Consider the following 15,423-nt stretch of genomic DNA (forward strand, 5'->3'; position numbering starts at 1 on the left):
TTAGTGCGATTTTTTTTTTGTTTTTTGAAGTCATTGGAGCTATTGGAGCTAAATTTTGTCTAGGTTAAACATTTTTGTATGATGAACCTATTTTTATTCTATTGGGACATATGAGTGGATGATGGTAATGATATTGCTTTGACGTATTGTTTTATTCAATTGTCAGTTGTGTTCATTTTCTATTGTATGTTACGATACACAATTTGATCCAGGTAAGTAGTGACATATTTACCGTAATTAACTAGAGATGGTCAAATTATGAATTGTGACTCAGGGATTCATGCACTATAATGCCTAGTTTGATGTTATATTTGGTCTGAGGGATCGGGAAATTGACGTTTAGATTAGTGAGCTGCAGACCAAGGGAGTGGGTGTAGTGGTAGGGTTGATCAGTCGTGGAACTCTCACATTTTTGCATGTCTATTAATGAGCCTTTTAGCAATAAAATATGAATAGGGGATTCTAACAAAATGACTTAATCGCCTTCATTATCGTATATTTACCAAAACAAATATGTCTTATTTTCGTGCAAATATCAATTTCTGAAACCCCATTTTTGTTATGTTTAACTCGCACATCGTTCACCTTGTTTAAAATTTGCAATCCCTATAGAGATTAATTTTATTTTGTTACTTTGATATATATATATTAGTATACTTGCTAGTTTGGTCATCAAGTGTGCAACTAGTTGTCATATGTTTGATCTTCGAAAGACAACCTTTAGTTAACTTTAAGTATGGGTAAACCAAATAAGTGAATCCATAGTTGTACTCATGAATCCGCTTGAAGTCAATGAAGTATTTAAGGTAAACCATATTAACATAATAAGCTTTCTTGTCTATAAATATGGATGTGTCAACCAAATACATGAGGTATGGCCTCAATGGGCATGCTCTATGATGCATAACATGTGCATCATCACCATCGACCCCAACTACCGCAGCCACATGGTGTATATATAGGTTCTCCAAAAATGCAAATCTAGCATGATATCCTATGGTATCTTTCAGCTCCTCTAGGGAATCCTTAGGGTTAGTTCCCAAATAGGTCATGATCATATCTAGTGCATCAGGTTGGGTCATCCTAGAGCGGTATAATAATATTCCCCTGATTGAAATATGTAGCAGGGATGACACATTATCCAGTGTGATGGACATCTCATATAGATGAAAAAATGATGACTCAAAGTATCATCTCTCAACGAACGTTGATAGCATACCATGGTTAATAGTAGTATAACTAGCCATGCATAAATATTGCAGCCTAGATAGTTGCATGGCATCATGAAACCACTACTCCTCAGGATATTGCAACATCACATTCTTTCTATAATGGTTGATGCATTTTAAAGCATCATGGTACTGCAAAATATACATCATCATCGGAAAGTTTGAATATTATAACATATGTGTTTCAAAGAATAAATAAAGATAAATTTGACCTTTTCATTCCACACATGTCTAGCAACATGGTTTACATATAGAGGCAGCAATGAAGTGTCATAGGGGCATCCTCCAAATTCTTTAGAGACAAAGGCATCGATAGCACGTGCATCAATATGGACTGGTGGGGATTATGGGGCAACATATGTGATACTTGGCTTCGAGAAGATGAAGTCTGAGACATCTTAACCCCAAAAGATGACACTTATGCATCAAATGAACAAGCACCGACCAGTGGTCGTGTGGGGAGGGCTCTCTCCCTACAAATAGATGCATGATGGGACATTCTATCGTACTTTATTCATTCTTGGTTGTTAGACATGTTACCTATAATTAAACCAAACAAAGTTGAAAAATTCAAACTGAGACGAAAGACATTCAAAATCAAGCCAACACAATGCAGACTGGCATAATATAAAAAAGCACTTATGTATTCCTGGAAAATCAATTTTTGAACAAATACGAAAGTGTACATTCGTAGTTTTCTACAACTTGGAAAAGCAAAGATGGCAGAAATGTGTGGCACGAAAATGGGACAAAATGCAACACTCGGTATAACTACCTAACAGTGAGTGCAACTACATATTCAATAATGTTTCTTACACAATGTAATGTTCCTATTTCGTAATTCATGTAGGGAAATTAAAGAAAATAACTTGGACTGAAAAACTTATCAAATGTATAGTTGAAGTTGAATCACTTGGATTGAATGGATGTTGAGAACCACTTGGATTGAATGGAGTAGAAAATGCACTTAAATACAGAAGCTTGGGAAGAGTTTTGGTGTGTTTTGTTATAAATGAGGAAGGGGGGAGGTCTGACGCGTTTTATACTAAAAAATTATCCCGAGCTACACTTTCATATTGTCTTACATATATGCATTTTCGTACTAGTTTTCTTTTACAAAATGAGAATATGAATCACATACGTATGGCAAGGGTGTGAAATGAGGTGCATTCGGAAATGCATTTCCGAATTCTATGAACATTTTTTTATTTTTCTCAAGGGTGTGTGAGCACCACTAAGGGTGGGAAAAGTAATGCTCTTGGATTTCAAATTGAATGTTCCCCAGCAAGTGATATATTGTTCCTTGTACCCAACAAAAACTTTCTTTTGGACCTCGTATATACCCTTTTATGACGATATTAGTGGCAGTCCACCTTGTGAACCAAGAGTTGTTTGGCTTGTACCCAAACACTTAATTCCTTCTTTTTGGCTAAGACGCATGTTTACTCTTTGGTTCAAAGTTCATTATCCTTTGTAGGTTCCCATGTTACCATTCTATTGGCACAAGTTACACTTTTCATCACTTCAATCTCTCTCTCTCTTTATTCTCGTGGTTCCACGAACTACGAATATTCTGACTTTCTCATTGCATGATGAGAATATATAGGCACGAGAATGTGAATCATTGGCGAGCATAATCCTAATTATTCCTTTCGCCTTAGGGCATCATCCATATCTTTCATGAACCAGTATCTACCTTCAATCATAAATCGTTCACCCCAGTGACACACTGTTTCTTTGAAACCAAATACAGTTTCCTTTGGATATCCATATACCCTTTTAGGACGATATAGCGGCAATCCGTATTTGTACCTAGAGTTGCTTGGATCGTACCCAAACATTTTATTCCTTCTTTTTTGGCTAAGACGATGTTTCCCTCTATGGTACAAATTCCACTTCCATTATGGCCTCCAAGATACCCATACATTTGGTTCCAAATTACCAAATCCCCAATTTTGTGACTTTGGTCATTTTTTCCACTCATCTCCATGATGCATCCATGATTCTACCTTCATTCATTCCATGTAATATACCCTATTCTTTGAGCCAAATACGCCATTTTTTTAGCTTCATCTTGTGTCAGCTTGTGAACCAAGAGATGTTTATCTCGTACACAAACACTTAATTCTCCTTGTTTTCGGCTATACCATATAGTGGTGAACGCTTTCGGCTATCCACATATTGGTAAACGCCAGTTTTACTCTTGGGTTCAGTTTCTTACCCTTTTGGAGTTCAAACAACATTATCCTCTGGTTCATACCATACCGTTATCACGACCTTCTTTCACCTCCCACCATTATTTCTATGAACTACGAAGCTCTGAATTCCTTATTGCACTATAAGGATACGTAGGGATGAGGGCCCCAATCCTCGTCGAGCATTTTATCTATTCTCTTTCTTTTCCCTTATCCTTTCACGAGTAACCTTTAGATAATACCCATTCGAGCAAGAATAATCAAAACGGTTCACGTTAAGTACAACAGATGTTAGAGGTGCTAATACATTCCCCTTGTATAACCGACTTCCTTACCTAGTTATCTCTTTCCTCCGGGGGTTTATCGATGTTTTCCATTTCCTTTGGGAATAAATAAAGTTTGATGGCGACTCTGTTATATGTTCGAATGTGCGATGCATTCGGGTATATTTCTGTTAACTTCACTACAGTGAATAACAATCAATGTTGTAATCTGTGGAAAATCAAACAAATTTCCCATTGCCATTTACTTTGTTTTTCAATTTTTGCAAACTCCTCTATAAGGGTTTTTGAATCCTTGTACACACCTCATATGTACAAATTTTTCTCAATCAATGAAATTCAGTCGTTATTCGGTTACTTCTTTTTGTTTTCCCACACTTTGTTTGCAAAATAACTGTTAATCCTGATTGCATAATATTATAAAACTTTGAAAATAATAAAAGTCAAATCAAAAGAAACACTATATGCATTGCTTCGATTATTGAAAGTTCTCCAGTGGATGATCGGTAAGCTATAGTAAACACTTATCGCACGAACACAACTGCTCATCTGGATCAAGCATTTGTTTTGTCCAAGTAAAGTCAAATGGAAGTCCCCAACCGGTTTAAATTCCCCAATCAGCAATAATAACAGGAAATTCTTCCTTGCAGGTTCTCTGGTGTGGATATCGACGAGTTGAAGTCTACCTTTCCCCAGAGAAAAGCCTCACCTTGCTACTTTAATAATTCACACTGCATACGCATCATGAACAAACAATCATACATTGCATACCTCATGCACATCAAGCATTTCTTTTGCAACTGACTTATCTCCCCGACGGAATATTTCAATCAAATCCCAGCAGATCAAACCAGTAAGTTTACCTGCTACACCTTTTAGCATAACTCATTTTCACTGGGATTTTTTTGGATATTTATGTATTTAATCATCTTCTACCTCAAACACCCGAAAAGCTAACGTAGTTCACACCTTCAGGTTTAAGATGATTAAATAGGGGCAACTGTCATACCCCGAAATTTACCCTTTTTTTCTTACCTTTTGCTTTGTCAAATTTTCATACATAGAATCATATCATGCATCATCATAACATTAGCATGAACATTGCATTTGGTCACGGATGCACAAGCATGGCCATAATCTTAACATTCGTCTTTTTTACTTTTATTTACTTTTAATCTAACCAAAACGTTATAAGAGATGGTACTTGTTTGTTCCTTTGTTCATATAGGTGGTCGTAACTCAATTGAAGACAAACAAATGTCATTTTGGTCAAGGAAGATGCAAGTTGTGGTTCATTGATTCAACGGTGGTTCATGTCTTTATTTTCATGCCATTTCATCCATTCATCAAAATATCCTCATTATCATTCAAGCCTTAATCAAGTTTTCTTCAAGGGATTCTCATTATATCGTCATTTTGGCTTGGGAGGAAAGGAAACTTCAAGTTTGCACAAGTTTAGTTTACCTAATTTGAGAGTATTGCTCACTTTTGGTCCAAACCCCGAAACTTCTTCATTTTCAACCAATTAACAAGCTTCTTTGAGCCAAATGTTCCTAAGGAGTTCCTCTACAACTTTGCTTCAAGGCTCAAGTATCAATTCAACCTCTAAGGACATCAGTTTTTGAAGGGGTTAAGTTGCCAAACTAGGTCAAAACCTTGTCATGACCCCCACTTGACAGCCATGCCATTTTCAGCCCAAGTATCATTTTAATCTCATTCCTTTTACATCTTGTTAAGATTATGTCAAAGATCATTTGTCCAAAGTCTGGCTCAAATGCACGAGGGAATTAAAAGTCATGGTGTCATGAACTTGGGGCATCAAGATGTTTAAAATGTGTCAAGACTGCTTGACCAAATGCCTGACCTAGAAAGCATGTCATGACCTCAACTTTCAACACTTGCCATTTTCTCCTCAAGCCTCCTTTTGAGTTGGTTATTTTTTAATTAAATCTGTTGTAATGAGTTAAACATTTGGTACAAAGAAAATCACAAAATCCACGAGTGGATTCCATTTGTCCTAGCTTCAAACATGGCATGTTGAACTATGTTTTTCCCGATGCCCAGAGCTTGCAACTACAAGTCATTTCTCATATTGGTACCACTTGCACATGTGCAACTTATTTATGATGCTAAAACACATGCAAACAAACACAAAACAATTAGTTTCAAGCACCAACTCACACATTTCATGTCTCATTTCACACGCTTTGCAAATCAACAAAAGTTTGACCTAATTCACACGAATTGACCTCCATTTCACACGTACCTTGATCCCATCTCATTTCCTATAAATTGAGGAAGCTTTTGCCTTCATTGGTAAGCTTTGAGATCCAAAGAAACTCTGAAACCATTTGAACCTAATACCTTAAAAAAACTAGTTAACCATTTCTTCGATTCTAGCTCTTTTAGCTTTGAATCTTCACCCAGAATCATTCATCGGCACCTTCTGAAGCTAACTAGAACATTAATTTGGTTTGGAACTCCTTGGAATCAGACTTTCAAATCCACCATTGTTGACCTTTGAAGCTCCAACTAGAAAGGTAGATATGAGTTAAATCTTTGAGCAAACAAGTTACCACACTCTTCACCTCACTCCACAAATCAAAACCCCTCTTCTACCTTTAATTTATCTTCAGTATTAGTCATTTAATTTTACTTTGAACACTTAAGGTTTATTGTGTTCTTGAGTAAAATTCTCCCTGCTCAGAGCCAATCAATGGCTCTGATGTAGGGAGACATGAACGATGAACTGTTGCGAAACTAACTTCATGTTTGGGTGTTGCTAAAAATATGAGTTCATGGATTGCAGAAATTGAACCAAGGTTGAAGATGAAGTATGGTTTGCACGCCATGGAGCCAAGCATTTGAATCCAGCCAATCACAACCTTCCACGCATTTTTTTTAAACTTAGTAGTCGTTGGTACCCTAATTCCTTTTTATTTTATTTTCTTTTATTTCTTTTCTTTCCCATTTAATTTCTCTCTCATTTTAAAACAATTTTGATCCAAATTTTTTACACAAAGTCTCTATAAATATTTTGCATCACATCCATTTTTCTCTTATTTTTTTAAATCATTTTTGAATTTATTGTTATTTTTATTTCATTTTCATTTTCATTTCCTTTTCTAATTTATTTTTCAAGCATTTTAAAACCTTTTGGAATCCAACTTTTAAGATTTATTCATGTATAATATTTGGGACTTTGTCTAATTTTTGTAAACATTTTAAACTATTTTGATCATAGTTTGGGATTTTCCCTTTTATTTCCCTTTTTAATCATTTTAAATACATTTTTGCTTGACTTTTGATGCACTTGATGTTTTGACTTGAGCTTGTTGACTTAGTTGATCAATGCTTCTATATTTTAAGTCATCCATAGATGGACTTGAGATTGATTCAATCTTCTTTGATTCAAACATGTTGATTAATTATCATTGAATCATTTTTGACACTTTAAATCAATGATAAGTTATCCCTTATTGAGCCATATGTTTGTGTCCCTTAATTTGATTGATAGTAGATCCTAAGTCAAACACTTTAGTTAGCTCACACTTTGAATTTGTTTTAACCTTGTTGGACTTTGTTGACTTGTTTGATCAAATCTTCAACATTTCAAATCACTCATAGATCGTACCTTGGTTGATTTAATCTTTTTTGATTCAATATGTTGATAGATGGTCATTTGGCCATATTTTAAACATTTATAGTTATTGATAGATCATTCCTTGGTGTAGCATATGTTTGAGTCATTTGACTTGTTAATAGATGATCCCATTGTGTTGACTCTGACTCCTAACATACTAACACCTAACACCTAATTGATAAACCTCTAACACTTTACATTCTTATCATTTAATTCAATTCATTTACTTTTATGCCTTTATTTTATGTAAATTAATTTTATGTATCATTACTCATCATGTCACTTCATACATTATTCATCTTGTCTTATTCATCTATTACTTCTTATATTGTGTTCGAGCTGTTTGACACTCTCAGTGAATCAAAGCATGATAAAATGACTTGACTTGATCCTTAAGACCTAGGCTTGACTTTGAGTGATGATGCCCATACTTTTAGACCTTGGACTTAGGACTTAGAACTTTTCTTGATTTGGAATGACCTTGGACTCACTGACCTTGGCCTTTTTGACTTTTTCCTACTGTTTAAATAATGAACTGTTGAACTTTTGGCCTTGTCATCTTGTTTATGGTTCTTTTACCTTGCCTCTACTTATCAAAGTCATCTATTTAGGTTTGCACACTTGCACCCATATGGATTTCTCTTGGCCTACCTAACAATGAGACCTATGCTTAATACACTCTTACACACACATGGCTTTCTATTGGGCTATCTAACAATGAGACCCTAGGCTAGTCTTTGTATAATCATGCATTGTATGTTTTATCCATCTTTTCCCATATGATTTAGCTTGATCAAATTATATTTGATCAACTAGATCTTTTGACTTTGCATATTCCCTTTGTCTTTGTCCAGTGACCATAAGTCCCTTGTCACTTGAAGAGACTCGTCTATGCTACTTTGGAGCCTCATCCTCTCAACAAGTATAAGACCTCAAGCACTTCATCATCAGTCATCTGCCTCATTGAAGGGGAATAGTGATCCAAAACGTAGTGATCCAAAATGTAGCAGAAATTAAAATTTTCTCCTTTAGTGATCCTTACGAATGGGCATGATCAGTGATAGAATCGTTACCTCTTATGGCGATTGAAACCTTTGATGCAGGCCCAAGGAGTGGTCACGAATGTTGAATGGTGACAACGCCTCTACTTAGTCCATACAACGGATTCCTTCAATCTAAGTGCTAGCTGCTACGAATGAAGGCTTTGAGTGAGTGAGTGAGTGTGTGTGTGTGTGTGTGTATATGTGTGTGTGTGTGTGTGTGTGTGTGTGTGTGTGTGTGTGTGTGTGTGTGTGTGTGTGAGAGAGAGAGAGAGAGAGAGAGAGAGAGAGAGAGAATGTTTGATCAACAATAAAGCACTCGACTCTACATCTAGGGTCCATAGTGGTTTCAGATCGAAGGGTGGTATACACCATTATCACCATGAGAATGACTTATGACACTTTGCATAACATTCTATATGGTATTCTCATAGCGGGTCAATCCAGTATAAATATTACTTCTAATATTCATACCTATGTTTGAGACTTGATAACTCCTTATCCATGATCCATGAGATGTGATCATAAGTCTATATACATAATAGTATTAATTCTTTAATGTTATCCCACTTCACAGCAAAGCTCGACTACGGATACTTTAAGAATAATGTCCTTATGTTTAATGGGATCTCATGATTAAGTCACACTTGATACATTAAACGGACTATCTATTCTAGGGGTTTTATTAAACAAAAATAATAAAGAAAAAGCCTTTTATTATTACTAAATAATTCGATACAAGTATCAAAAGTATTTGCCTTTAGGGCTTACATCAATAATCTCCCACTAGCACTAGAGCCAATCAGGCATACCCATAATGCCCATAGATCTAGTATGGCCATCATGCTTCTACTGCGCAAGAGGCTTTGTCAGTGGGTCAGCAACATTGTCAAGTGTAGGTACTCTGCATATTTCCACATCTCCTTTATCTATTATCTCTCGAATAAGGTGATAACGCCTAAGTATGTGTTTGGATCGTTGGTGAGATCTAGGCTCCTTAGCTTGTGCAATAGCACCACTGCTATCATAATAGAGATCAATGAGATCCACAATGCTAGGAACTATACCAAGTTCACTAATGAACTTTTTGATCCAAACAGCTTCCTTTGTTGTACTTGAGGCAGCAATATACTCGGCCTCGGTTGTAAAATCAACAACTGTATCTTGCTTTGAACTTTTCCAACTCACAGTGCCACCGTTTAAGCAAAACACATAACCAGATTGTGATCTAAAGTCATCCTTATCTGTATGGAAGCTGGCATTGGTGTATCCAATTACAGCAAGCTCTTCCTGACCTCCATATATCAAGAATGAGTCCTTATTCCTTCTAAAATACTTAAGGATATTCTTGACAGCTACCCAATAAGCATCACCAAGATCAGATTGGTACCTACTCGTTGCACTTAAAGCATACAAGACATCTGGTCGAGTACATAACATGGCATACATGATAGATCCTATTGCAGATTCATATGGAATCTTATTCATACGATCCCGTTCTTCCTTAGTTAAAGGGGATTGTGATTTTGATAGACATGGGCCATGTTGCATAGGTATGAATCCTTTCTTGGAATCATGCATATTAAAGTGTCTTAGCACTTTGTCTATGTATGTACTTTTACTTAGGCCAAGCAGCTTTTGTGATCTATCTCTATAGATCCTGATTCCTAATATATAGGCTGCTTCACCTAGGTCCTTCATAGAAAAGCATTTCTCCAACCAAGACTTTACTTGTTGCAGGGTAGAGACATTGTTTCCAATGAGTAATATGTCATCTAAATATAATACTAGGAAGATTATCATGCTACCACTAACCTTCTTGTAGACATAAGGCTCATCTTCATTCTTGATGAATCCATATTGTTTTACTGTTTCATCAAAACGAAGATTCCAGCTTCTGGAAGCTTGCTTCAATCCATAGATTGATCTTTGTAACTTACATATATTTTGGGCTTCTTCTGTTATGTCAAATCCTTCAGGATATGTCATGTACACATCCTCAAGAAGATTCTCATTAAGGAAAGCAATTTTGACATCCATCTGCCATATTTCATAATCATGATATGCAGCGATAACAAGTAAAATCCGAACAGATTTAAGCATTGCAACTGGTGAAAAGGTTTCATCATAGTCAACCCCATGAATTTGTTTATATCCTTTTGCAACCAGTCTTACCTTATAGGTATGTACCTTACCATCCATGTCAGTCTTCTTTTTGAAGACCCACTTGCATCCTATAGGGTTAACTCCTACAGGAGGCTCTACCAAGGTCCAAACCTGGTTTGTGTACATGGAATCTATTTCAGATTTCATGGCTTCTAGCCACTTCTCAGACTCGTTATGGCCTATTGGTAGGTCACATGCTCATCTTAATCCATGAGTAATACATCACTGATGAGTGCATTTTGATGCACGTTCTTCCATGTTTGTACTTAAGAATTTCTTCGGTTTGCTTTGATTATTTTTATGTTTTAATGTGTTTTCATAATTTATTTTATTTTTGCACTTATTTAATTTTCGTATTTAATTTTCAGCATTAGCAGCTTTCGTGAGAAAAATCATATCTTGAGCTAGGAGTATCGGATTAAGACGTGCTACCAGTGGATGGAAAGATAAGAAAAAGATCTACAACTTTTGTTCAGAAGTCGAGAGCTGAATCAGACTGTAGTATGGCCAGAAAATTCGTTGAAGTTGTAGCATTAGTTTTATTTAAATTTTGGGTCATTAGTTTTGGGTTTGGGTTATGTTTTCGATCCAGTTGGGTTGTAAACCAAATTCCTTGTTTTCCATATACCTAGAAGCCGCATAACATTAGGGGATCACTATTCACGAAATACTTGAAAGCTTTGGCAAGAATTCTCATGAAGAACTAATCGATCCAAACAATTTGTTGTATTCGGGTTCTGATACCTTGAGATTTTAGTAATTCTTATTCAGGTTTTTTATTCCTTTCAATATTAATATATGTATTTTGTTTGCTTAATCCGATTTACATATGCTATATTGATTTAATCTGATTGATTGTGTGATCCTAACTATAGTCACGATTTCGTTTGCTTAATTCGTTATCGAGTCCGTTTAATTCATGTTTGCTTAATTCATGAAACTTAATCCCGTTTCTTAATTCGGATAATAGGAACATACAACTTATACTATCAATTGCGCTTGTCAGTTGATATTATAATCGAATAGGAATAGTTAATCTGCAGTTGGAATTACGATAGTCGATGATAGGCAAAGACTGAATCAGTAAATTGTTGCTACAACTTATTTCTATAATCACTTATTTTAATCTATTTTTTTAATTGAATCCTAAACCAACCAAAACCCCATTAATCGTTACTATCATTGGTTAATTCATTCAAGAATCCTTGTGAGAACGATAATCCGAGTCAATTTGTCGCTAACTACGTTTTGTAAAAAATACTCGTTTTTGATCCGCGCGCGACAGCGGATCAAATTGGCGCCGTTGCCGGGGATTCTTGTCGAATTAGCCAATAATTTAGTTTTAAGTATTGTGTGTTTTGTTGTTCTGCAATTTCGTGTTATTTTTCCGAATTTTTCTACAGTTTCGTGTTCGGAGTTGCGTCTAGAGTCAGAAAAAATCCGGTTTTTGGAAAATTTGTGTTTGATTGTATAAGTTTTTTGCCTACTGGAAGCAGAAAAATCGTGCGATCAATACTCATTTACTCTAGAAGAGTAAGAGACTCTGACGTCAAATTTGCCAAATTCCTTGTTTTTTGTATTTTTAATTAATTTTTTACTGTTTTCATAGTGTCGAAAAAATCCAAAAAAAATCTCAAATTTTTTATTTAACGTCATTAGATTAAGTTTGGTGTTTTTGTATTTTTCTGAATTTATTTTAATCGTTTTTCTTCTTTCTATTTGTTTTTGTCTATTTCGGACATAGTTGGTATTTCTGTATTTTTTTTATTACATGGATGATCAAAGAACATTAAGGCAGTTTGCTGCTCCTGATGTTAATTATAATGACTTTTGTATTGAATATTTTGATGTTTCAGTTCCTTTTGAATTGAAATCTGGTTTAATACACTTGTTTCCAAGGTTTAGTGGTCTTTCAGGTGAGGATCCGCATGAGCATCTGAAGGAATTTGAGGTTGTGTGTTCTGCATCTTCTGGACCTTCACTAGAAGATATTGTCAAACAAATGGCTGCAAATAATCTCCAGTTTCAACAACAAATAGATTCTACTTTAAAAACTTTGCAAACACAGATTGGGCAGCTTGCAACTTTGGTGAATGCCATGCAGCAAGCTCAAGGATCAAACCAACAACCCTTGGAAGAACATTCTGTTTTTCAAATAGATTTGATTTCTGACATTGTTGATGATACTTGTAGTGATTTGTTTGCATCTGATTTTCCATCATTGTCTGGTTTTGATGATGTTTATTCTTGTGATATTTGTACTGAAACTAAAATTTGCTCTGTTTGTGCTGAAATTGAGGCTGCCTTGCAAGTTGATATTCTTACTGCATATGAGGTTGCAAATAAAGTTGTTCATGTAGATAAAGCTCTTGACATCCCGGCTGCCCCAAATGCTCCTTCTATTGAGCAACCGCTTTCCCTCGAGCTGAAGCAACTTCTTGAAAATATGAAATATGCTTATTTAGAGATGAATGAAAAACTACCGGCTATAATTTCTTCTAACCTTGATTTCAATCAAGAAAATAAGCTTTTGCAGGTTTTAAGGAAGCATACAAAGGCATTTGGTTGGACATTGACTGACATTCCAGATCAGATCACCTTCACGTGTCCATTTGACACTTTTACTTTTAGAAGATTCTTTGATCCTGGAATAAAAGGCGAAGATACTAATAAAAATTTCAAGTTCAATGGACATTACCTAAAGCTATTCCATGACAGCCCCACTTTGGAAGAAGAAAATGTATAATATATCTCTTTGGAAAAGGCTGCTTATGTGATCACCTATCCTCCTTGACTACTCGAGTGTGTTCTTTCCTCTCTCTTCTCTCTCTTATTTTATGTTTGTTTCTTTCATTGAGGACAATGCATATTTTAAGTGTGGGGAGGGAATATTTTATTTTCTTTGTTTTGTTTTGTTTTTGTTTTCTTTCTAAAAAAAATTGCATTTTTGTTGAAAGTTTTAGGCTATAGAATAATTTGAGGTTGGTTTGTAGAGACTTGGGAAAAGTTCACAAGATCGGTATCGTTTTAACACCTTAAATCTCCTGAATATGAAAATCATTTTGAATACTTGTTATGACATAGCCTTGAGTTCTCATTTTTCTTATAGCTCTTGAGTAGTTTATTTCAGCAGTCAGCACCATCTCACACACACTCTACGCAGGGAAGCCGATGAATATAAGTGAGTGCTCCGAAAAAAAAAACAAGGAATGCACCTTCTAAGTTTGGTGACCCTCACCCGGTCACTTAACCCAACAGATGTAGAACCTTCAAAAAAAATTGAAAATAAGACTAGTTGTCAGTTGGTTCAGCGGTTTCTGGTATTGAACTTGGTAGGGCGGATTACGGTCTGATCCCCCGCAACTACAACTGAGTAAGCAAAGGGTTATGCCACGTAAGTACTAGAATCCCGTGCGAAAAGGATCAGAGTCACTAACCGATCGCCTTGCTATGGGTGTGTGGAGATAACGGGCTTAATGTGATTGCGCCTGAATGAAAAAGAAAAAAAAAGAAGGATGAGTAAGTTAGGCTTTAACATAATAATATGATTAGAGTTGATTTGTGTATTCAGGAGGTTTATGTCTGCATAACTGTGGATTAGTGTTCTTACAATGCCCTTAGTGTGCAAGATTAGTACCTATCGAAGCAAACTTAACCGAAGATGAATTGTAGCCTAGAATGAGTAATCGTTGATGTGTCTCTGTTTTGTTTTGTTTTTCATTTTGCTCAGAGTGCAGAAGTTCAAGTGTGGGGGAATTTGATCAGTGCATTTTGATGCACGTTCTTCCATGTTTGTACTTAAGAATTTCTTCGGTTTGCTTTGATTATTTTTATGTTTTAATGTGTTTTCATAATTTATTTTATTTTTGCACTTATTTAATTTTCGTATTTAATTTTCAGCATTAGCAGCTTTCGTGAGAAAAATCATATCTTGAGCTAGGAGTATCGGATTGAGACGTGCTACTAGTCGATGGAAAGATAAGAAAAAGATATACAACTTTTATTCAGAAGTCGGGAGCTGAATCAGACTGTAGCAGGGCCAGAAAATTCGTTGAAGTTGCAGCATTAGTTTTATTTAAATTTTGGGTCATTAGTTTTGGGTTTGGGTTATGTTTTCGATCCAGTTGGGTTGTAAACCAAATTCCTTGTTTTACATATACCTAGCAGCCGCATAACATTAGGGGATCACTATTCCCGAAATACTTAAAAGCTTTGGCAAGAATTCTCATGAAGAACTAATCGATCCAAACAATTTGCTGTATTCGGGTTCCGATACCTTGAGATTTTAGTAATTCTTATTCAGGTTTTTTATTCCTTTCAATATTAATATATGTATTTTGTTTGCTTAATCCGATTTACATATATTATATTGATTTAATTCGATTGATTGTGTGATCCTAACTATAGTCACGATTTCGTTTGCTTAATTCATTATCGAGTCCGTTTAATTCATGTTTGCTTAATTCATGAAACTTAATCCCGTTTGCTTAATTCGGATAACAGGAACATACAACTTATACTATCAATTGCGCTTGTCAGTTGATATTATAATCGAATAGGAATAATTAATCTACGGTTGGAATTACGATAGTCGATGATAGGCAAAGACCGAATCAGTAAATTGTTGCTACAACTTATTTCAATAATCACTTATTTTAATCTATTTTTTTAATTGAATCCTAAACCAACCAAAACCCTATTAATCGTTACTATCATTGGTTAATTCATTCAAGAATCCTTGTGAGAACGATAATCCGAGTCAATTTGTCGCTAACTACGTTTTGTAAAAAATACTTGTTTTTGATCCGCGCGCGACAGCGGATCAAATTGCACCTTGATAAGTTATGAGATATCCATATCTCTTTGGTA

Source organism: Lathyrus oleraceus, chromosome 5, assembly GCF_024323335.1.
Source record: "Lathyrus oleraceus cultivar Zhongwan6 chromosome 5, CAAS_Psat_ZW6_1.0, whole genome shotgun sequence".
NCBI lineage: Eukaryota > Viridiplantae > Streptophyta > Magnoliopsida > Fabales > Fabaceae > Lathyrus > Lathyrus oleraceus.